The 26,147-nt window shown below is 42.8% G+C and overlaps 1 protein-coding gene and 2 long non-coding RNA genes across 3 annotated transcripts in view; 1 reads left to right on the forward strand and 2 right to left on the reverse strand.

The window, feature by feature from the left end:
* Positions 1–26,147, reverse strand: part of LOC126548178 (glucose transporter type 1-like) — a 326,053-nt gene that overhangs the window by 79,644 nt on the left and 220,262 nt on the right. The gene's annotated exons all lie outside the window — the stretch shown is intronic.
* Positions 3,147–6,529, forward strand: LOC129380920 (uncharacterized). Its single transcript, XR_008609125.1, has 2 exons — positions 3,147–3,316; positions 6,363–6,529. It is a non-coding gene; the product is annotated as an uncharacterized lncRNA (long non-coding RNA).
* On the reverse strand, positions 19,971–25,909 carry LOC140213586 (uncharacterized). Its single transcript, XR_011890473.1, has 2 exons — positions 20,691–25,909; positions 19,971–20,653 (listed from the first exon to the last, which is right to left on the reverse strand). It is a non-coding gene; the product is annotated as an uncharacterized lncRNA (long non-coding RNA).

Consider the following 26,147-nt stretch of genomic DNA (forward strand, 5'->3'; position numbering starts at 1 on the left):
GCGAAAAAGATACACGTTCTACAGAATAGAAAGAAAGAAAGCTTGTACAATTTTCTTGGCACCATGCGTGCTTAAAGCTGCAGCTGAAGGCGGACTGAACATTCATCAAACTCTACAAATACTTCCTTCGTCACGTTCCATGAAGTCGACATTTTGCGCCTGACCGTATGGCATGAGGTCATAGTTGTCTACACTGTGGGACGTTGTAAGAGTTGGGGTCGGGCATGAAATAGATGGTAGCTGGCCCATGCCGTCGTCCAACTCATCCACGCTGAGATCGTTGTTGAAGGCAGGGACTTGTTCTCATCGAGAACGAAGAATATAGGATTTATTTACAATATCTACATAAAGGGTGGAGAACGTTACAGTTCATCAGTCTAGCATGACTTAAAGAGAACGCACACTGAGCAGCCGCCAACGGCTGCTTAAAAACACTCTGTCCTCCCTAGATCTCTAGGTGAGGGAAAACGGCCGTTCAACCTTCGACCAATGGGAGCGTCCAAAGTCGTCGTGGTCGACCCGCCTTTGAGGGGCAGGGTTCACAGACTCACTCCCGCACTTTGGTTTCACTGAACACACCGAGGTGAGAGGGTTCTTGTAGACAGGGGTCTTGACCCGAGCAGGCGCCTCTTGATCCCAGAGCTGACCCTGCAGTCAGTGGCCGCCGCGTCTGTCCATTGACTGTGACGACTTCTGGGGCCCGTGAGATCGCACAGCAAGACACCCTGTTCCAGGAGTTCTCTTGCTCCAAGCAAACTGTGAAGGCGACGGCGAATCAACTAACAATACTCGGTCCGCCGACCGTCACTAGACATGCCGGCGCCGTTGGGCTGTTGAGGCGGCGCATTGTTCTCCTTACAAAGCGAGTCGTCGCAGCGGGCTGGAAAGGGTTCGAAGGTCGCTTCTCCGAAGATCGCCAGCCCCCGCAGGCCGATCATAACAACGTCTATTCCCGCAAATAGCAGCATTTTGCTCCCGGAGGCTATAGCAACGAAGCCGGAGCACTTCTATTCGCAGTGAACTTCCACGCCAGAACTCTGGCATGTAGCAGAGAAAAGGTAGTGAGACAATAAAATAAAATGCTAGTTTCGTCAATCACAGTTTTTGCTGCATTCTTCACCCTCACTACTACGTGACAACATGAACCCGCGCGTCTCTCTTCAACGCGAAGCCCCGAGAACACAGCCCGTGAAGCAATCAGCAATCTGCCTTTTCTGTCTGCGTCGCAGATCGCTTTCAAGATACGGTCCGCGCGGCCGTGTCATACACAGCCGCCGCCGGAGTACGGTTGATCGCGCTTCATAATGGTTCGACGCGATGGATAAGGCGCTGAATAGCAATAACGGCTGCAGATACGCTTGCGCTGCATGATCGGAACATCATCAGCGCACATGGCGCCGCCACCTGCAGTACTTTGCTTGCGTCGTCAATGCACCTTGCTCCGCCGTCCGCAGCAGTTCGTGTCGCCGCGGCGCTGTCGTTTGTACTGGGCGGATGAAGTTTCATAAGACTGATAATGACACCAAGCTGCGTGGAGATGAAAAAGTGGCATAATGCTTACGCATATCTAGAGAACTACCAGAGGAGTTTCTGCGTGAATTTTTCGCCCCTTTCATTTCCATAGCCTTACTTATCATTCTCTACATTTCCATTAAAAATATACAAGTAATAAACCCTACGCTTTCTTTGCGTCATTGTCTGTTGACCATTCATATAATTCTACCGGCAGCAGGTGCGTATATAGACTGGCTGGACCTTTCTTTTTTTTTAATAAAATGCATGTATAAGGAGATTTCGGCGCATCGTAGAGGCGCCGGCTACTCGATCCTCTGCTTCGACATGCATTAAAAAGCTGAAAGCTCTTGGGACAACAAAGCCATATCAATGAAAAATCACAAAAAAACGAGTTCCCGCGAGTAATTCACAAGTCGCGACACAAAAACTACTGTAGTTCGCAATCCAAGTTCATAAGCTAGAACGCAAGTGTAATGCTATCCGCGTTCATCGAAGCACTTGCAAAGGATGGCATGTCAGGAAATGTTTTCACTCGCTTGCACAAGCCCATGAGGGTCGGCGTTGCTCTCATGTAAATTCGTGAGGGAGCGCGTCGGGTTGACCGTGCTGGACACGACGGTCGAGTCAACCTGCGCCTGTCGCGTCAGATGATACTTGCTTTTGTCCGCTGCGTGCCCTCGGTTTCTGGCGGTCGCTTTAGCTGTGCACCGGCAGATGGGCGCCGGCGACAGCTTGCATAAGCCCTATAGTTAGCGTATATGATGTATGACGAATAGGCGCGCTTTGTGTAATCTCTGCAGTGTTTCTGTCGGCATTGATTTTCTGGAGTGCCTCCGGGGACGGGGGTATCACGAAGCGTGCGTTCGCCGTTGGGGGGGGGGGGGGGGGGGGTAGCAAGCGCACACAGCCCACGAGCCACACCTACAACGTATCCGAGATTGGACCTTTTTCTAGGCGTCGCCCATGCATACTCACGAAATATTCTACAATTTCGCGTGCCATTTCTTGAGAAGCTTGTGGAATATCTGACTAAAACGGAAAACACACAAAATTTACGCAGAGTAGCAATATGGGTTTGCGGAAGGGAAGTCGACAGAGCCAGCGCTACTCAACATAGTAGAAAAGACAAAAGCAAACATTGAAAGAAAACAATAACATTGAGTAGTTTCGGGAATTTGACTAAGACTTTTGATATGGCGAATCACAATATATTACTGAAGAAACTTTTGAAATATGATATTCGTGGTACATCTTGAACACTCATAAGCACGTGCTTGAGAAACTGTGAGCACTATATGTAGTAACGTACTAATTAACCGAATAGCCTCATCATGACTCACTAACAACAGAGTACCCTAGAGATCTATGTTGTGCCGTTTTCTTTTTCTGTCGCACATCAATGATTTACCAGGTTACCTCTCAGAAGATTGCATCTCATACGCAGACGACACGATATTTTCTTAGCAACCTAAATGGAAACTGAACTTTACAAGAGAGCCAATGAAGTTCTCTAAACCTATCCAACTGATTTAAATCTAATTTCCTTCAGGCAAATATAGATAAATGTAATTACATAGCTTCGTCGCGAACGGCACCCGATCAACGAACGCGGAATCTTTAAACTTGGCCGTGTCTGCTGTGCCCGGGGCACAGCAAACGAAAGGTGCCCGAAATGTCTACGTTCACCCATGACGTCACGTCCGCTATAACCCATGATGTCACATCCGCTCATTTCCATGGCGGCCGTCTTACGGAGCCAGCTGCGCTGCGAAACGGTCCGTATTCCGTGCCCACTTAGAGCGTGAGTAATTCATCTTTCCACGCTATATGCGCGTAATAAAGGATTGGGGCTGTGAGCAGTTTGATGCGTTACCATTAAGTACCTTGTGCGCATATTTTGCCTCCTGGCCGCGTCAAATTGCAGCCGGCATGTGGAATGGGCCGTGGCATATTATATAAAGCTGCTCATGTGAGTGGTATTGCCTCCGTCAGGATCGTCAGTGCGTGCACAGAACCATTCAGTAGTCTGGTTCAGGGAGGATGCGCGAAAGAACGAGGACGTAAGAAAACACTGGCATGACGAGCTGTTCCGTCAGATCGCGTTACGTCGCGCTTTTTTTCTAAGACCATCTCGCTCGAGCGAGAGGATCTTAGAACAGCATTACTACTGCTTTTTTACAGCTTTGCTGCGGCTCATTTAATCGTCACCTGCATTCTTTTAATAATACAAATGACATCGCTGCGCGGAAGAGCGTCTCTTGAAGTTTCCAAACAAGAGCCAATGCCGCCGTGCCTGCTGCATACACGCTTGCCTTTCCTTACGCAGTTAAGACGCGGCACTAGCTCTGCTACTGCGTGATACAGGGTCACTGTGATAAGAAAATTAAAAAAGAACGAACGAAATTAAGGCAGAAAATGTCAAACGTTGCCAAGCGTGATAAACGGACCTGCCTCGCCAGATGAGTTGAAGAAATCGGGGTCCTGAAGTCAGCTTCGCCGCAGTAGACTAGTGTTACGCGCTGAAGCATGTCAGAACTGAAGAGTGACCGCTTTCACCGACATAAATAATATGTGTTCCTTAATGATGTACGCGTGCACCTGTCGTCTCCTGTTACATTACGCGCGTTGAGGCGCCTAAGTGTACTGGCCGGCCTTCAGCGCTATTTCGGACGTGGCTGTGATGCTTTGAACCGTTGGTTTGTCGACCTCGTAAGCCAGTTAATGTTTACACGGCCATTTTTTTCTGAGCTGTTGATTTCTTCCATAACAGTTACGTAATTTCGTAGTTTCCTGTTCAACTGCTTTGGTCATATGCGAGTCAAGGTTGTTCTCTTTAGCCGAGCGCAGTTTTCGAAAGCGAAACGACGCTTTTGCATCAGCATATAGTGCCGTCGCCCATTTACAACACAGTCAATCAATGTAATTTTGTATGTCACTGGGAAACCGCCGAACGCAGGGAACTCACTTGCATGCGGGGAACTGCATAACTAACCACGGCATTACCGTGCCTCTTGGAAAGCTGCTTTGCATCAAAGGCCGGATACCCTTGCTATGATTCACCGCAAAATATTTTGTATGTCTAACCGCTTAACATATTTGTATTGCGGTGAAGGTAACCTTACGGAACCGAATTTCGCAACGCTTTTTAGACTCCTGCATCTCTACCAGCCACTACCAAACGCTGGTCGGTACGTCTCTTGGCAAAGGTCCAGGTAAATCTCCCCTGTTGGGAGTTGGGGGCACTCACGTATATGAAAACTGCCAAGGAAAGCAGTTGTCCTGATGAAGGCATGCTCCCGTGTCGAAACATTTGCACCAGCCTGTTCGACCACCGTTATCACCGCAACATAGTTGTGTGTTGCGGTGAAGCATGCCGATATTGGGAAAGATTTACGTGAATCTGGAATGTATGGTTTCTGTCAGCGACGAACCTAATGTTCTACTCTCATCAAAGCAGATTTTCGTGGCAGGATGCATGATGTCTTGAGAACTTTTGTTGGCTAAAGCCATACGTGCCAGGTTAGCTCTTGTCACAATAATACGCTTTACCGCAATACACAAGAGGCCCCGCTGTAGGACACGCCCGCCGTAGTAGCCAAAACCTTATGTGATGGTTCACTGCAAAACACCTCCTGTATTGCGGTGAATCGCAATAAAGCACATTTGTCAGTTTAGAATGTAAAGACCCTTGCCCTTCGCTTTTGTAATAATATGACTCAGTTTAATGAGAACATGTATTCACTGCTAAAAACATCCACATTGAAATGGAGATATGAACACTGTTGGCAGCTTGTGTGATGTTTTATCCCTTTACTTTTTTGTGTACCTGTCACGCTGCCATTATTAAATTTTCCTGTACTTCGTTAGGTGCTGACGTACATAACATTACATCACAAAGAGCCACTGTGTAATTAGTGTTCAAGGACCAGTGTGATGGCTTTACTCAAGAAAGGTTTGGGTTATGTTGTTGTGAAGGTTTTTTTTTAGAGGTAGCTTTCTGAGAAGAAATCAGATGTCAGGAAATAGATCTCATTGGCACAGTAATCTTGGCTGCCTTTTGCTCAAACGTGCCCTAGACATAATTGAGTGATTTGCACTTGCAACTGGACAGCAGCCGTAGCTTGGGAGACCAGTGATATGGCATATTTTATCAAACTAGGTGACACATAGCATTACCAGTCCGAATAGAGACCTGTTTAAATGTTTGTCACCTTTAACACCTAGATTTTCAACCATGAATTCAGAAAAATCTGTAGCACATTTAGAACCTAGATTTTAAATGCTGTATAAGTTGGCTTCTTGTTCACTGCAGCTGTGCTCGGCTTCTGTCCAAACGGGAGAGCACTTCTGCACAGCTTATTAGGGAATATTCTTATTTACATACCTTCTTTTTATTTATCTCGCCTACAATCACAATCAAATGTTTATGGCACATGAATGTGCTGTGCATGAATCTAACTTACAATGCCATGTTCAACAGCGCAGTGCATGCACCTTGTGTTGGTTCATTCAAGCTAAGCATTGCTACAGCCTTTAACTGTAGGTATCATGGTATGAGAGCAGAGAAATGGATATGCAAAGACAGTTGGGCACATTGAGACATCATCTTTGTTGTGTGTGAAAAGGTGACAGATACACAATATGGGGAGAACGCATGCACTTTCATATTTTCTCGCGCGCACAAAAAAGCTGGAGGAATAAGGTTTCTTCACTGTGCCATAGAAACTATATGTTTGCTCTCAAGGGTAATTCTGATTCATTGGATATGTTCCTGTGCTGTGTTTATTTTCTTGAGTGTGCTTTAGTTTTTGCACGTTAATGTTTCAAACTCGTTTTTATTTTCACAGACTGAACATCCCACGTCTTGGTTTGACTTCCTGGTACAGGATACTTGCACTTAGCATGGAGTGATGAAGCAAAGCAGTGTACTTTTATTAAATGTGCAGATTTTAGCAGTATAACAGCAGTTCATTAAAAAAACATGTGTGCTGAAAATAAAGTGTTCTTACCCACATTCCTCGTTGTCTATTTATTTATTTATTAATACTGTCAACACTCATAGAGGGTCATAACAGGGAGGACAATACAATTACATAAATCAAATATGGACAATGTTAATGTACGTAAAGTTGCTTAACACTTGTCAATTCACAGTTAATAAGATGTTCACTTGAATGCTGTTCAGCACACTTCTGACATTTATCAAAATACGTACAATGAATATCAAGTCGCACATATCACTTGGTACTTCAAAACTAAATCAAAAACTCCCATAAATATGCCTCAGCAGAATTTTCAAAGTCGGTGACATCTTTTAAGCTAACAATAGCGTTTGGCAATTGGTTCCTCATTTCTATCGCATCCAGGAAAAATGAGTATCGATATGTATCACTGTTGGTGTGGTCCGGCTTTATGACGTAGTCGTGGTTAGTTCGCGGGTATCTTTTGCCTGGAGCATGTAGATATTTGAGCTTATCAATCTTAAGTTGATCCTGCATTATTTGATAAAGCACCTTCAGCCTATATTTTTTCCTACATACCTCAAGAAGATCGAAGTTGCAACGCTGTAACATAAGCGTGACTGATTCCTTCCTTCGGTATGTCGAACAAATAAAACGCGCCGCCAGACTCTTTCCAACTTCCTCTTAAGCGTCACTTGATGGGGACTCCAAACAACGGCTGAATATTCCAGTATCATCCTAATGAAGGCGGTGTATGCAATAAGTTTTACATTACGCGATGCACGTTCCAGTTTTTTTTTTCTAAGAAAATATAACTTTTGATAGGCAGTCATGCAGACGTTATCTATATGTTGGTTCCATGTCAATTTTGCTCATATTCCTGTATTCTCTTCAGCAAAACCACTTATATGGGGAACTGATCATGATAAGTGCTCATGAGCATGTTAAAGAACAGCCTTCAATGTCTGTCTTAGTAAAAGTGTGAAAGAACCAGGTTTGTGCATGAAAAGTTTTCCTGAGGGTGTGTGCCTTGAAGCCCGTAGTGGCAATCACAGGAAACGGGGGTGGATCCAGAGTAGCACCAAAGGGCAAGCCTTCATCGAAACAAATATGGAGGGAAGTGACTGCATGCTCAAACTTGTCAGCTTACAAGTTTGCCAAGACCAAGTGATATCAGAAGTTGATGAAGCCTACATGGTTAATGTATAACCGCTTAGGCGAAAATTATTTAGATACTTTTTATGAGGACTACATATTTACTGGAAATCTCAAAATAATTATGTTAGTGCAGAATACCTTCCACTAGTTGTGACGTCCTTGAAAGAATGAAAATGTTTGAGTTGTACTTGTGTGGTGCATGAAGTTACTTTAAAAAAAAAACAACTCAGCAATGGAAACAAAATGCAAAGAGTAGTATTCGAAATAAATTGCCACCTCTTTAGGGCTAGATGAATTCAAATAATAATAATAAGCAAATGAAGATCGGGCATACAAGATAGATGTTTCAGCTCCCACTTGAAAGCCTTGTTCACAAAGATTGTGAACAAAGCTCCAGTTGAACCAGTTCTTATTTTTCATTTTTATGGCTGGCATCTAATTTTAAACTACTTACCGTGCCTCTTTTGACCAAACCAGACAGGCTGCCATCAAACTCTTCACTACTTCAATGCAAATAATTGGAGGTTGGCAAATACATTTTTCTAATAGGAATAGTAGGTAACGAATAGTCAAACACTGATGCATACAGTTACAGCAGGCATATTTACCTTGGAATTAAGTACCATGCTTATATTGTCTAGTAAAAAAAGGACAGCTATCAAGGAAGATTAGGATTATCTTTAAGCAAAAGTAATTATACCTCATATACTTGAAGCAGATGTAGTGCTTCTGAAGAATCACGTCCAAACTGCACACACTAAAACATTAAGCTGGGATATTCAAAAGGACAAGTACATGTTTTGCTCGCCAAGTGACTTTTAGTGTGCTCAATTATGTAAAGTGTGCTATTATATGATTAATGTAATTTGCTAATGTAAAGAAAGAAGAAGCCAGGATCTCTTGCTTCATATATACGCGCTGAATCAAGAAGGTAATTAAGGAAGAAGAACACCAGAAATAAACACGAATATTTGTGTGCTTTCTGGCATAAAATAATTATCATGTAAGCCACATAACATGCTTTCCAAAGCATTCCCTACCTTAACTTACAGCTGCATCACGTGAGGGCACTTTCTAAGAACACACATGCTTCATGATCATTCACTGTGTTAGTGACTCCCACTGAAGTAGACTGAGAACATATCTGGGCATTGCATTCAATAGCTGATGGAAAGTGAAAAGACTGCTGCTTGTAGGTATTAATGAACCAAGTGAATAAGAAATATAGGTTCTCAAACTTCTAGTAGTAAGTGTGGCAGCACTTAAAAAAAAACATATTACAACTAAAAATTGCAACACATGATGAAATAACTGAAATAGCTAGGGAGAGTTTAATAGACCAATAAACAGGAAACTGCAAATTCCCAACATTTGTGAATACTTTTCTTCACATGTACTCACCTCATAAGTATGACTTCCCTTAATGCTCGAACCTCTGCCTTAATTTCATAATTCCCCATTCTGACTGCTTCGCTCATGCTGATTGACATCTAGCACAAAGGTTGACGAAAGTAGCTGAGCATGTGCATGTGTTGTGAGGCAAGCTGCCCACATCTGGTAGCCGCATGCCAATTTCTCAGAGTAGATGAAAGGGAAGCCTTGAGGGTAAACCATAGAGAAGACGGACACCTTGGTTCAATGATAACTGAAAACACCAACATGGAAAATTTGGACAGCCCACAGAATCAGCAGAATTGACATAGTTCGGAAAAACTGAAAAGATGCATTATGATATTTATGTTACACAGGTTCCAGTCAAGTTGAAGATTTTCACTGTCTAATAAACTTATAAGACAATACATGACCAGCAATACTGTATGGAACCTAAACAAGTTTAATAAAGTCATCTAGAATTCAGGATGGAGAAGTGACTGAATTGAGGATGCTAAAATGGATGAGATGGAGGCAGATTGTGAAGGCAGGTCTTAAAAAATTAACATTCAACACACACTTAAGTTGGCAAAGATTGGACTCAATGTTCACGAAGAAATTGACTAAGATAATTTATTGGTATACGTACATGAGAGAGCAGCAACAATACAGCAGAGATAACTGTCATGCAAGAGGAAAGGACGTCAGTCTAAAAATTAACATTTGATCAGAAGAATGGTTATGCATGGGTTCAGGCTCATGTACAATTCTGTATGGTACGCATGATGTCAGAGCTGCATAGCATAAGGAACTGTGGCCTTAGATGCCTCGATTATGAAATGATGTGGGCCAAGAGTGGAACAAGGATAGCATCAACTGGGGGCCTCCTCCAAAAGGAGAACCGTAGGGAAACGGGGTGAGAGAGGTTTCCTACACAACAGATACAGAGTCATATGAGTCATAGTCATAGAAACCATGACCCAAGGAGCTGCACAACAAGGTATATAAATTCAAATCTCTATACAGTTAAACCTCAGTATAACGAAATTCTCGACATAACGGAGAATTTAACTTTTCATAACCTCTTCTCCATAGAACACCATGCATCTAGAGCCTAAATATAAAGAAGTGTGTTTGTGTGCAATTTCAATATAACGAAATTTCGCTTCTGCTGCAGAGGAGTGCCATTTGAGACAATCAATGGTAACTTCCGTGGACGCAGATAGTCAAATGACTGAATTATAAGCGGCTCCTTGCAAACGCACCTCTCAAACTGCGTGCAGCGCGCGACAAGAACAATAGCTTGGAGCCGCATCATGTTCCGTATAAATTAAGTCCAAGTGCGATCAGATCCTATCGCGCCCCGCGCACTTGTGCTTTAGGTGCGAGTGAAAGTGTGCGAGGGTGAGACAAGAAAGATGGTGGCTTCATAAGTGCGGCCTTCCCCGCGAGCAATGGCAAAGTGGGGAAGGAAAGCGAGCTCGCGATAACGCGATCAAGCGCGCGCGAGGGGGCGGAGTGGGGGGGGGGGGGGGTAATTTGGCGCGCGTCTCGGCCATGACTGGCCGAGACGCGGCTGAGCGCATACGCAGCCGCGCACGCTGCTCTAGAGGTAATCTGCTGCGTGTGGAAAGAGCGGGCATGCCAGGAAGGCGTGGCACCATGTAAGCTGTTTTCCCGCACGTTTAGTATTGAAGGTTGCGCAATCTCGAGTTTTGATGGTCCGTTGGAACGAGAAGCAGACGAAGCATTCGCTCCCAGCTGCCGGCGCTTTTCATGATAGCGTTGTCGCAGTGCGACCGGGCGACGCTTTGGGGGCGGAGTGCACGCGAAAGCATGGCGTCACTCAATTCGTACCGCTGATGTAAAGATATCAACGTGGCATATGAAACCGTATCATTCATCGCTGACTCCTATATTCGTCAAAATAAAATGTTTCCTAATTCAAACTTGCTTTTTTTTATTGCCCAATAATTCGGAAAATCGCATGGCCCCTTTCCATGCAACAAAAACGATCGGCGCCTGTACTCATTTGCATAACAGATCGAATTTCGATACAAGGAAATTTCTATATAACGAAGCGAATTGCCGATTTTACTTCTTTGTTATATCAAGGTCAGTGGCGTAGCTAGGTCGTCTGGCACCCGGGGCCCATAGGTCTTCTGTCACCCCCCCCCCCCCCCGGCTGTAGTCGAGGAAGGCGAGGACATCAACAAGTTCCTGGTGTCTTCAGACGTATATGACACCCCCCCCCCCCCCTCTGGCCCCTTGCACCCGGGGCCCGCGGCCCCCCGGCCCCCCCTGTTGCTGTGCCACTGATCAAGGTTTAAGTGTATAAAGAAATTGCCTGTTCTCTACACGGGGGTGGCAATGTGGGCTTGTTCGTTGATCATCATGGAACGGCATGTAGTGTAGCGCAGCAAAAACAAGAACACAAGAAGAAATGAAACACAGACACAAGCGCCTAATTATGTCTGTGTTTTCCTTTTTCCTGTGTCCTTGTTTTCGTTGCATTACACTACATGACATTCAATACTTTCACTGTCACATTCATGAGCACTGAAAACCTAGAATCAACTAATATCTTGCCTGATTTGCCATAATTAAAAAGAAAAATGTGTGTATAGTAGGTCTAATTGAGTTCTGGGGATTTTAATCGTTTTTTCTGTTAAGGCAGAGTACATGCTCAACTGCTACAATAAGTGGGAACGTAGGCAAAAACGACATTTTTGGCCCTTGCATCAATTTTATGGCATGTTGCGTGATCTAATCAAGTGGTTTCAATTTGACGAAGTTCTCGATTTAACAAAATAAAACCTCACATCCCAATAAAATTTATTAACTAGACTTACTGTACTTTATAACCAAAGTACTGTATAACTATAAGCAGCTACAGCCGCCATGAGTGGCGAGCAGAATTGAAATGAAAATGCTTTAGTCGAAACACGCTGAGCACTGCTGCTAAAGTATGCGCCACATGCATTGGGCAACTGTGGGAACCGCGGTGCCACACACAGTTATTCAAAGCAGCACATAAAAGTGCTGTGGACTCAAATTGGTTAGTAAATGCATTCGGAACCAGTCTTTCGATTACTCAATTAATATATCAGCCACACACTCGCATAGCACGGCCACGTGGCAAACGCGGCCATGCGGACGCTTCACTATGCGCGGATCGGCTTGTTGCAATATTGGGGCGCTCTATGGGTGCATGTTTAAAGCACAGCGTTTTTTGCCTATCGTGTGATCGTTGCGGGTGCTCCATGGCTGAGTGTATTGCATGGTACAGAATTGGCCCCAGTACCAAAAGTACACAGGTAGGGCGGTCCGTGCAGATGAAGCGTGGACGCGAGCTCAACATAACCACGTCGTCATTATTCTGTAGCGATTATTTATGCGAAAGCGTCAAATGGCCCATTGAGCAAAAAAGCCGGCGTCTGTCGTCTCAGCGAAACAGCGCCTCAAATCCCATTGGCTGCGACCACGTCACGAGCGCGCCTCGACGAAACAGAGCAGGTGAAAGGGTACACCTGCTGTCGCTATAGTGCACCAGGTGTTGCATGAGGGGAGAGGGCATCGTCGCGATGCCCATCATCCTTGCTCTCGCAAGCCGCCGCCCGGTCTGTATCTCCCCCCTCCACTGGCTTAGCTGCTGCGCGTGCCTGCCGGCCTTGGTGGCCACTGCTGTTTCCTGGTCTCTGGTCGTGCAGCACGTCGGTGGCATGCGGTGTTGGCACTGCAGGCTGCTGCTGCTTGCTATCTCGGGCCCAATGTAGCTCTAGGGTGCATCACTTGCAGCGTAAAACTCGAAGGACTGCTCAGTGGCGTTCCATTGGGCATTAATGCTTTCGCAATCACAACTCAGATAAGACATGCTTAGCTGTCCTCATAGGTTTTTCTTTAGTTGCCAAGTGGACGCATCATTGTTCACCATTCACAGTCTTCAATCTGTCGTCATCATTGCATTGTCATTTCAAATTAGTTGTAATATCACGCCGTTGGATGCTGCCGCCTTCACGCTGTGTAGTAGATACGCAGTCATTGCCATGCATGCACTCATCATTCCAAAGTCGTTATGCCTCAATCGTGATGACTCTAGAATTGACCCATCGTCGATCATGCCATCGTTGTCACCATCAGCATCATACTGTTGTCGGCATTCGACAGATGCATTACACAGATTAGCATTACCTTTTCAGCTTCTAGGACAGAATGCACGTGGTGATCTGCCGCAGTAATATTATGAGAGACACTTGGGCGGAACAATTGCTGGCCTCAATCGCCAAGCCTCCCTAACATCATTTATTTCAATCTCCATAATAATCCTAAATTGTGTCACAAAACTTCTACAACAAATGTCAACATGGTTGCCATAAGACCTTGTCTCTCATGAAAAACATAACTATATTGTCATGTTCACTAACTTGATCTCCTCCATTGAACTTAGTTCTTGCGTTGAATGGATGCTTCTAGCGTTTTAAATTCTGCTACTTTGTGCCACTGCCTCCTTCTCCTGAATGCTTTCTTCATGACTAAACACAATTTGTATGTTAACAACTCCAATTCACAAATCTGTCTTTTGTCACTTCTGGCATGCCACAATGCTGAGTGTTTAGGCCCTTGATTTTTCTCATTTTAGATCTCGCAAAGAACTTAACGTAGAAAACTAAACTTTTTGTTGATGACTGTGTGTTTTGTCGTGAAACAACTAAACTCTGGCAGGTCCGTTTCTGTTCAAACAGACTAAACAAATGGCCCACTGAGTAAAAAAGCCAGCGTCTGTCGTCTCAGCGAAATGGAACCTCAAATCCCATTGGTTGTGACCACATTGCGAGCGTGCCTCTAGGGAGCAGAGCGGGTGAAAGGGTACGTCTGCCATCACTCTAGTGCGCCAGGTGTTGCGTGAGGGGAGAGGGCGCCGCCGCAATGCCACGTCATCCTTGCTCTCGCAAGCCGGTGCCCAGTCCATATCTCCCCCCCCCCCCCCCCCACTTGCTTAGCTGCTGCACGTGCCCAGTGGGGCAATGTCTCCACTAATGTCTCTTCGGAGTGCCATCACTAGTTTAAAACCTAATATCAGTACCCTAGCAAAAAAAACTGATAGAAATTTCTACAAGTCTCTTAGGAATATGTATAGGTTGTATGGGTCCTTCTAAGGGTGATATATATTCCTACCTGACCCATAGAACTCTTTACCAGACTGGCAGGCAGCAGATAGATCTCACTGTGCTGCCTACAAGACCAAATAGCATGATGTATCAGTCTTTTAAACCCAGGTAGAGATCATCATATGACATACAGGAATCTGATTGAGGCACTGATAAAGCATGTTAGAAATAGCACACAAGCCGGTGCCCACACGCCTGAAGAGATGTTTTTAAAATGAACTGAATATACAACCCTGAATGCATTGCCTGCCATGTGAACAGATTAACAAACACAGTTGGGATATTAGAGTATCAAATAAAAATGAAATGTGTAAACTGTGCAATTATCAAAACTTTTTACAGCTTGTATGCAGATATATTATCCTAAACATGTTTCAACATAAATTAAAGCACACGTTTTCAAAGCACAGCAGCGTTACTTAGCCTGTGAAACTACATTGGGGAAGTTGCATGAGAAAAGTATCAGTCCATCTTTGTAGCAGGCGTGCTCCAGTTCTTTTAATACAAAATTACATTTACAAATTTTGCGAGACAGATGTACAACATTTAATGCATATTCAAAACAGAATTACTGTCATCATCATCATCATCATCATCATATTTATGTCCACTGCAGGACGAAAGCCTCTCCCTTCGATCTCTAATTACCTCTGTCCTGCGCCAACCGATTCCAACTAGCACCCGCAAATTTCCTAATTTTGGCGCACCACCTAGACTTCTGCCATCCTCTACTGCACTTCCCTTCTCTTGGTACCCATTCTGTCACCCTAATGGTACAACTGTTATCTAATCTGCGCATTACATGACCTGCCCAGTGCAATTTTTTTCTCTTAATGTCTATTAGAATATCATCTATACCCGTTTGCTCTCTTGTCCAAACTGCTCTCTTTCTGTCTCTTAAAGTTATACTTAGCATTCTTCGTTCCATCACTCTTTGCACGGTCCTTAACTTGTTCTCAAGCTTCTTTGTCAGTCTCCAAATCTCTGCGCCATATGTCAGCACCTGTAAAATGCACTGATTGTATACTTTCCTTTTCAATGATAATGGTAAGCTCCCAGTCAGGAGCTCACAATGTCTGCCGTATGCGATCCAGCCCATTTTTATTCTTCTGTGAATTTCCTTCTCATGGTCAGGGTTTCCTGTGATTAGTTGACCTGGGTAGACGTACACCTTCACAGACTCTAGAGGCTGACTAGCGATCTGGAATTCTTGTTCCTTTGCCCGGTTATTTATCATTATCTTTGTCTTCTGCATATTAATCTTCAGCCCCACTCTTACACTCTCCCTGTTAAGGTCCTCAATCATTTGTTGTAACTCGTCCGCAGTGTTGCTGAATAGAATAATGTCATCGGCAAACCGAATGTTGCTGAGGTGTTCGCCGTCGATCCCTACTCCTAAACCTTCCCAGTTTAATAGCTTGAATACTTCTTCCAAGCACGCAGTGAATAGCATTGCAGAGATTGTGTCTACTTGTCTGGCTCCTTTCTTCATAGGTATCTTCCTACTGTTGTAATAAAGTTTATTTACAAAAGCAAAACAAAGCACTTTCAAGACTGTGGATACTAACTGTAGCTCTAACATGTCAGGCTGAGTTTGTGAATGCCATAAATTAGACACTAGCAACGTGATTTCATTAAAGCTACTTTCTGGGCTAGTTGGTGCATACTTGATTTGAAAATTATGACAACGCTAATGCATCCATCCACAAAGGAACAAGGACAAGACACAAGCAACATGACTACAAACATGACTAGGGTTTATTTTACACTCCATTATCTAAAGAATAAGCAAGCAACTTGAGCCACATTTAAACAAACACATAAGAGGAACAACACAGACTGAAGTACCAACTTCACCATGCCCATTTGTGCTCACAGATGCTGTATAGAACACCAGGTCTAATTGGCACATGCTTTTATAATATTACAACTTCATATGAAGCTATTTTCTCTGGACTATGCACTTTTGCATTCATCCCAAAAGTGTTGTGATATGTGACAGAACACAAGTGAGCTTGAGCAAAAAGAACAAACTGGCATGGCACACTGACAAGAAGCAAGGAAACAGGACAAGCATCGCTATTGGTACAAGATCTACAGCAATATATCAGAACATGACAATACAGCAATATTATTTAAGCAAAAGTGAGTACAGATCTGAGAACTTATTCAAGTAAGAGCATGGATTTACCATTTTTAAAACCACACATTCATGAACAAAAACACCTAAACATCAGTGAACATATTGCAAAATCAGAAGACACAATTCTTCACTGGGTGCTAGTTCAACCACCGCACGTCGAAATGTGTAAAAGTGGTTTAACCTGTGTAGCCTTCAGCACGTGACAGCAAAGAAGACTATCAGAACAGGCTTCATGTATAGTGTTTGCAGTCTTTGATTAAAACCGTAATACACTGTTAAAATAAAATTTCACAGTTTGCTTGTTTCATTCAGAAAAAAGATAGTGTCTTAGTCATGCCGCCACAGTTAACGGATAAACTTGCACCAGCTACATTGAGTCAAAGGAGAAAATAAAGTGAGGAAGACAGATGCACGGTGTGAAAATGATGCTGTTGTATCAAGTAGCATAACTGCTCACTTAACATTCAGCTGCTTTCCATGCCTCTGCATACAGACTGAGAAGCTTTACCTCTTCACCATCTGCTAGTGAAGCACTGTTTGTTCACTGTGATCACCCACTCAAGGCAGTCACGTGGTTAAGTAGGGCCCTTCACTACATGTAAGGACACCGACCTGAAACTGTGCATAAGTCCTGTAAAATATTGTCATGTTTTGGCTACTGCAACTGTTCATCAGCAGCTGCGTCACTACTGCCAACATGCAGACCATGCAATTCCCCAAGCACTTAATTAACAAGCGTACAATAATGAAGAGTGGCAAATTGGGCTAGCTGGTTCATTAGGAAAACAAGAAGCTATCGCAAGAAAAAATAAACACTCTAGAATTTTGATGGCTCTGGCTTGTTTAATATATTCAAACATCAAAAAGCTGATTATTACAGAACGCCATAAAGCATGGTGCACTGTTACCAACTGTTGTTTTTTAAAGCTATAACCTGTTATAACCAGACATTCATGTACCATGGCTAAAGACATACTGTTCATCGTTGCCATGTCTTGAGCACGGGAATTAGTCTCTTTCTTAAAGGTTTCGTATTGTCCATTCAAAAATATTGTTGTCTATTTCTATAAACACATAAAGGCACATAACTTCGCTGGGTGTTACGTAAACTAGTGGCTCCTCTCTCCTGACGCAGACTGAAAGGTGCTTTGCATGGAGAATTTCAACAGGAAATAGTTTCTTGCATTTCAGAATTATACAAGAATTCGCTCCAGTAAGAATTCTACAAATGAGAGAAAATGCACCTGAGAAGCTGACAAATGCACTGTTTTTAGTCTTTATAGTTCAAGTGTACTGGAGAGAGTGGAATGTTTGTTGGTTGACGACCATTCGGTAATATTCAGTGACACTTGTTGAGTCACAGCCACGGTTGTGGACTACAGCCTGTTTTTCACTTTCATCCAAGTTCAGGCACAGCTTTCCAGTGCCTAACGAAACTGTCTGCTGATCAGCTCCCCTCTCCTGCGCACCAAAAAAACTCACTGCTTCTGGTGAAAGATTTAAACTAGCTTTAGCTGCCTGTAACTTACAAGCAAGTACATAACATTCCAATATTTGTAAAGGAACATCATTAGCTCCACTGACCAATTTCACGAGAAGTTCATTTCCGCCTTCAAATACAAATGAACAATGCGACCAATGAGGTCCTAGTTTAGCCGCACTTTTAGGAACATGCAGGATTTCGTGTACATTCTATGCCATTGCACCCAATCCATACAAAGACTGTGCTCTCACAACAAACTCCGAGAGAAGATCAGATGATCTCATTATGGTCATCTGAAGTGACGGTGTCTAGTAGAAGTATATAGACACCCTCCACAAGCAAACTGGAATGTCTGACATACTTATCCGGCAAAAAGCTATGAAGGCATGGTAATGAATAATGAAGAACCCACCACTTCCATTCACTAGCTTTCCAGATTGTGAAGTCTGATAATCTTCGTGGTGTACGTGTGAACCAATTCGGTGGCTTGATTGCCAATAACCTCCTGTTTAAAGAGGCTAAACTTTGTTGTGAACCAATTGAAACATCTTTTCTCTTTTAAACATGATCACATTTTTATTCTTTTTAAGCTGTTGTATGGTGTTTATTTGTTCCAACAATCTTTCCTTTCTGAATCCTGGGCTTAATAGTTGATTTATATGTATTGTCTTTTGTGATAATATAAATGCATTATTTCTGACTCATTTTTTGGGCAAATGAGGAAGCTTGCTTCTCCTTGAAGCACATTACACCTATACAACACACATAGATACTGATAGACTATAGATCTGGCAAACTAATATGAATACACTATTACACTAATAAAAAGAATACACTAGTAGACTTGTACAAGCAGAATAGCACAGATACGTCCAGAATAGAACTAAAAGTAATTTTATCAGTGTATCAGTTGTATTGTTTCATAATGCAATAGAAAAAAACTGATATAATTTTTATTAGGTTGCCCTATCAGATTTTTTTTCTAGTGATCTTTCAGTGTAAATGCATATCAACTTTTTGACTAATGCTAATAACTGAACACATGGCTTTTTGTGCTGCAATTTTTCTTGGACTCCTGCTTCCCTTAAACTTATACTGTATAATATGCTTGCAAGATCAAAAAACTGGAGTATGCTTCATCAATCCGGGATATACCTACAAAAAACACAACTCTCATATTTAGTTGAAGCCATACAAAACCAACCTGTAAATTTTATTGCAGCTGCTTATTCCCATACCGTAAGCTTATCAACAAATAAAGCTTGCCTTGATTGGCCAGGCTTGTCAACAAAAAAACTTACCCATTTATTTCACAAATTCTCAATTGAAACATATGTTATTACCTCCTTGTATCTCATTGAGAATGAACTACAACCTCAAGGTACAAGTGCCAACTTGCCAAACCAATCTTTACTATTCCTGTAAAAGGCAGCCTCAGAACACACACACGCACACACATGCACACACATATATATCAATGAGCTACAAGGAGGTAATAAAAGCATGTTTCAATTGAGAATTTGTGAAATAAACAGGTAAGTTTTCTTGTTGCCTAGCCAATCAAGGCAACCTTTAATTGTTGATATGCTTGCGGTATGGGAATAAGCAGCTACAATAAAATGTACAGGTTGGTTTTGCATGGCTTCAACTAAATATGAGAGTTGTGTTTTTTGTAGGTATATCCCGGATTGATGAAGCATACTCCAGTTTTGATCTTACAAGCATATTATACAGTATAAGTTTAAGGGAAGCAGGAGTCCAAGAAAACTTGCAGCACAAGAAGCCATGTGTTCAGTTATTAGCATTACTCAAAAAGTTGATATGCATTTGCATTGGAAGATTATTAGTAATATGAATACCTAAGTACACGGTGCTTAATAAGAACAGAGTGTTTAATTTTGTAGGTAAATGTGTTAAAAAGACTAGTCATGATGTGAAAATCTCTTCATTTTGCTTTTACCACCCCACCTTACCACCTTCTACCTTTACACACACACACACATGTACGCACACACACACACACACACACACACATATACCATGGCACCCATTCCGTAACTCTAATGCTCCATACGATAGAAAATACGATAGAAAATTGGGCAAGTTGTTGAAGCTTCATGGCAGCTACTGCATGACAGATGCCGACAAAAGTAATAGAACGGGACAGGATACAGCACTATCAAGTGAAGTTTATTGAAAGAAAACAACCAATATATAACACACATCACGTGACCAACACCCGGCTCCCTAGCATATGCAGATACATACCAAAACAACCTTCACATCACCGAATGCACATGTTTTGACGGCAACACACATGTCACGGCTGATTAATCAATGTAAAAAAACAATTACTAAGGCACAATGCAACTCAGTGGCTTTACTTAGGATCTAACACGGCAACCTCGCTATCTTGCAGCGAGATGGATGGCTGGCTAACACTTAGTGAGCTTTTCTTTCTAATGTGATAAGCCTCCATTAATTCATGTGAGAGCTTTTCACACGTGTGTGAACAGCAGAATAGTACTTTCAAAAACTGGATGACGCCCAATGCTGCAACAATGCACAGAAAGGTGTGGATGTGCAAAAACCCTTAAAGAAACTATGGTACTTCCTTAGTCGAATGTTTAAGCACCTTCCAGTCTGACTGATATATATTTTGTAGGCTTCAAGAAAAAGGAATCAAATAAACAACATTTTGTGTGCAAGAGACAAATTATATGCTATATTTCACTTTGCAGTCCTCCCTGCTCAGACACCTGTTGTGAAGAATGTGCTTGTTTATTGCTTCACATATTCCCTTCAGCTTATATTTAAATGAAAACCCAATCCTCTCCTGGAACTTAGAAGCCACCTTTTTCTGTGCCACCTGTGCGGAACTTAGAAGCCACCTGTGCGACAATTAATAGAGGGGATAATGGCAACTTTGTTCCGCTCTTGCTCCTTAAGCTTCTTCCACCCTGGTTGCACCTTAAGTTCCTTAATTAACGTGTTTCAATATAAAAAAGCCACTGAAACTGAATAACCTGCCTCATTAAGCCTTGTCACCAGATTCCTTACACTTTCAAGGATAAGGTGAGGATAGCTCTTGGTTGGGGCATCTCTAATTGTGTGAGTGGCAATACTGTACTTAATAAGTTTTGAATGGCTAGACCTATAATCAAGAAGGGGCTTAGAAGTTCTCGACTGATATCCCCAGCATACGTGATCCCACATAAAAGTAAGCCTGACATAAGAAGTTGCAGCACATATTTTTTCTGGAACTTCTAAAGTGAAGTTGAAACCTTGCTATTGTTCTCTAAATAGCTTCAGTACTTCGATGACAGCTCTGCGAAAGTTATCATTTGCTCATGAAAAACAAATAATCATCCACGTATCTGAAAATTTTAAGAGCAAGCCCACTCAGGTTTTGATTATTTTCTGGTCAACATAACTTAAAATATTACTGAGCACTGGTGCAACACCAGAACCTATGCAGATGCCAGCATTCTGGACACATATTTTACCTTCCCACTAGACCAAAATTGACCTTAAATAGAAATCAAGAAGCTCCAGAAAGTTTGCAACAAGAATTTTACACCTTTCAGCAAATTCCAGCAAACCTGTTTGATTGTGTATGCAGTCCTTAACAAACTACAAGAGACGCACCTGCGGCAAAGAATTGTATAGAACTTCTGCATCTATACTAAAGCCTGCCCATTTTCCCAGATTATGCTCCTGCAGGAAGTGTACAACAGTCTGAGAGCTGGCAGCAAGGAATTGGTCGTTGATTCCCAGCCTGTCAAGGTGTGTCTGCAGAAATTCTGAAACATGAAGCCATGATTTATATTCCGACACAATGGTTCTGAAATGGATTCCCTAAGCTTGTGTGTTTTGCACTGAAGAAGGCGCATAAAAGAAGACCTTTTTCCACCTTAACATCATTTGAGACTGTTGTCAAACCAAACTGATTCAACTTCGTGACAGCTCAACATTTTATGTCAGCTATATTGGTATAAATTTCATTAAAATTTATGTCAGTGGCTGACACACCCTCCTCCGGAAAAGTGCTTTCCAACATGACAACACAATGTCCTTTCTTGTCTCCAAGAAACCTCCAAGTTTCTGCCCCATACGTTAGCACAGGTAGAAGGCAATGATTCTATGCTTGATTGTACACAATTTTATATATATATATATATATATATATATATATATATATATATATATATATATATATATACTTTGTATTCACCATCCAGGGCCAGGGATCAAGAGAAGCCAGACACCACTGACCAATTTCTGACTAAAAGAAGTAATTTTTTACCTTATACATCTTGTTTTTACTGTACATGTCCCTCACCTCCATCCAGGTTCCCAACATTTATATCTAAAAAGGGTCTGTCCTGAAAGTAATGTCAATAAATTTATTGTGATGTGACTGTATGTCAGAGCGGTCTAACTGGTTGAAACTAGTAGTGACGGAATCCAGCTAAGCAGCGGTTCGTCACTCAGTGTGCTCCGAACATTGGAGAGTGTTGGACGGGCCTGTCCGTGAGAGCTGTTTTTTATTCTTGTGCAAGTGAAAATGCAGCGCTCATTAGAACAAAGATTTGCGATCAAGTTTTGTGTGAAACTTGGCAATACCGCTGCGGAAACTGTTACTATGCTCAAGATTGCTTATAAAGAACATGCCCTGTCAGATTGGCAAGTGTTTCGGTGGCACAAGGCCTTTTGGAAGGCCGGGAAGAGGGCGACGAGAAGGACTGCGCTGGATGGCCATCCACGACCGCTACGACTGACAATGTGACACGAGCGAGGGAACTGTTGAACTCAGACCAATGATTAAGTGTTCGTTTACTGGCCGACATGTTAAACGTTCCGAAAACTCAAGTTCATGAAATTGTTACAAACGATATCGGCATGCGGAAGGCATGCACAAAAATGGTTCCAAAAGTGCTCACTGACAACGAAAACTCACGCCGCGTGGAAACGTGCCAAGTAAATCTCAACATGTGCAAACGTGAGCGAAAATTTTTGGACAACGTCATTACAGAAGACGAGACTTGGGTATTTGAATATGACCTGGAGACCAAAAGGCAATCATCTGAGTGGCACACACACTCGTCCCCTCCCCAGAAGAAAGCCAGGATGAGCAAATCAAAGATCGAGATCATGCTCATCGTTTTTTTTTTTTTTTTTACATCCACGGACTGGTTCATCATGAGTTTGAAGAACCTGGAACCACTGTGAACTCCAAATTTTATGTGGATGTCCTCGAAAGACTGAAACGCAGGGTTCAACATATCCGGCTGGACATTTCACACAACTGGAAGTTGCACCACGATAATGTGCTGGCCCACAGCGCCTTCATCGTCACTGACCACCTGGTTAAAGCAGGGGTGCCAACAATCCCCCAGCCCCCGTACAGCCCAGGCTTGGCTCCCCCCCCCCCCCCGACTTATTTATGTTTCCATGACTCAAAACACCCCTGAAAGGCAATCATTTTGGGACAGTGGACATGATCAAAGCAGCTAGCACCACAGCATTAAAGGCCATTCTGGAGGAGTACTACCACAACGCATTTGAGAGCTGGAAGTCTCACTGGAGCCGATGTATTGACGCAAAAGGAGAGTATTTGAAGATTTTTAAACTTTTTGTAACAACAAATTCAATAAATGATTTTTAATTGCCTTACTGACATTACTCTCAGGACAGACCCTGTACATGCACCTTGAAGGTATGTATGTGGAAAGCATTTCAACCTCTGCTTGCTTTTCTGGCATGGAATAAAATGGCCTTTTGTCTCTAAACCACTTACTTTTAAACTATTCCATTTGGTTCATTTTTCTAACTTCTCCAGAGTTGCATTCACAACTTTCATAGTTAACCGGCTCCGTTTTCATTCTTGCTTCCTAAATTATGCCCTCCTGTCATGCATAATTTGGAAGGCCTTCTGTTAGCAATGGGTATTGTATTTCAAGACTATCAGTTCAATGTTGCATGAAGAAACCTATTCTTGGAGTGAATTATTGTTCAGCTTGATATCATGATACTGCTGCATGGTTGTTATTTAGCTCTGCAAGAGAATGGTCCTGCCATCCTACCAAGAGTGCATCTCATGGGTATTACTCTCTTTCTTTTGACATTAGTTTATGAGGCTCACAGATATGTATCTGTGTCAACAATAACACCTGACATCTAATTTTGTGCAACATGCACTACATTTAATCAGATAAAAGTTGCACGTTTTGTCTCTTGGACCAGTCTGCTCAATGGTAGGAGCTCGAGACCACAAATGAGAATGGTTGGCCAAGATCTGTGGTGTATGTCCCGTGTTATGCATCTGACAAGATTTCATGGTGGCAAGAAGACATATCAGACATGATGTGATCTTTCTAATTATTGTGCACAGAGTTATCAGCATGATAATATCCTTAATGCTATAAAGAGTACCTCCAGCAAGCAGTCTATATGCTTATGCCTTTTTGCTGCTTATGGCAACAAAACCCAACATCCTTTGAAACATGCTCACTTGCTGTCGGATGCACAAAATGAAGAACGCTGCCTTCTCTAAATTTATTAGCAACAAGAAAGCCACTCTGGAAGCAATTATATACATACACAGCAACACACACTAAAACCTACAAATGGGAGAAACACACAAACTAGGCTAACAATAAAAGAAACCTGACACCAAACAAGCGTTGCACGTTACTCAAGTATGCACATTCAACCTGAGTTAGAGAGATAGATGGTCGACTCCCGCACTCCTGTGCATGCATGTGGATATGTTAAACCTCAGCTACTCTTTCTATATCACAACTATCCCCATGTTTGTGAAATCTGGTGTACAACCGCAAGAACAATGATGGCTTGACAGGTGGTTCACCTTTCACTGAGTTCTATAAGGAGGATGCATCAACTCTTCCAGCCAATGTACACATTACCACATGAAAGCAGCAGCTTATAAACAGCACAAATTATATATTTGCCACGTGTTATTAAACTTACATCATTAAAGTACATTAGAATTGGTGCTAAGGCTGGTGCACAATATATGCATATACTTTAAGCAATCAAATAATGCAGGAGCTTGGAATATGATTGACTATTCTCGGAACTGCTTTGATAATACAAAAGTCAAGGCTTTGTTTTTGGCATCACCCACTCCAATTCGTTTTCTTTTTTTTTTTTCAATTGAAGCTTTGGCAAGGTTTGTGCCGTGCGCATCGACCGTGATTTTTCCTTGTTCGTGCACGGCCATGACCATAATACAAGAAAATCGCCCCAGTAACGCAGTGGTCCCTGACTACCTTCTTATATACTTTACCGCAATACATTACGTATGCTTCACCGCATATCATGACTGTATTGCGGCAAAGCTGATTTTATGGAACTGACATTATGTAACGGACCTTTTGTTCTTCTGCTGCTCGCATGAGCATAAGCTCGAAAAACCACAAAATACAGACTTGGCTTGCTGCTAGTTGATTTCTAGCTAACATTTCGAGACGTCCACGTTGTTTACAAATAAATCGGTGAAGTTTCTCGCGCTCGGACGCGCTTCAAAAGGCAGCGTGACCACCTATAATTAAGGCAGTCATAAGCGGCAACGAAATCCACACAAGGTACATCAACTTCCACAAAGCTACTGGGCAACGCCATCAATAACTGGCACAGGGGCCACCCAGGAGCTGGCAAAAGCTGCGATGACATCCACACAAGCCACGTCGCTTTCCACAAAGCTATTGGGCAACACGATCAGTCACAGGCACAGGTGAAGTCCGCAAAACACTACATGGGCAGAACCACTACGGCCATACTCAATCACTTCGCCACAAGCTCTCACATTTAACGACATCAAACAGCTACAATCACTTCCCTACAGCCACGGACACAGGCGAAGACCGCACGGGCAGAACGGAAGCACCGATTCAGGGCTCTCGTAGCGTTCATCGCTTTAGCGCCACCTATTTAAAAATAATATACGGAGCCAAGCCAAACCATTATTTAGCGTCTATTTGGGTGAACCTAACGCTTTTGGGCCCTAAGCGTTCGAACGACCAGGGCACTATAACGCTTACCCCCCCTTTCCACTCCGTCGACCGGGTCGCAGGAACGGCGGCCTTTAAACTTTCATAGCTGCCTGCAAAGGATTAACGACACAAAATCTTTGGGAGCTCACCTAGACAGTCAAAACTATGACATAAACCTACAAAGCTACACCCACGATCTAAAAGAAAATTTCAATACTTTATAATTATACCCATGTCTTCCCAGTAGATATCCTCCGGACTCTATCTTAGCTTCATATATTCACACATTACGTACGCAATTGCTGTTTACGGACTTACGTATCTTACCAC

The sequence above is a fragment of the Dermacentor andersoni genome, chromosome 1, assembly GCF_023375885.2.
Source record: "Dermacentor andersoni chromosome 1, qqDerAnde1_hic_scaffold, whole genome shotgun sequence".
Taxonomy (NCBI): Eukaryota; Metazoa; Arthropoda; class Arachnida; order Ixodida; family Ixodidae; genus Dermacentor; species Dermacentor andersoni.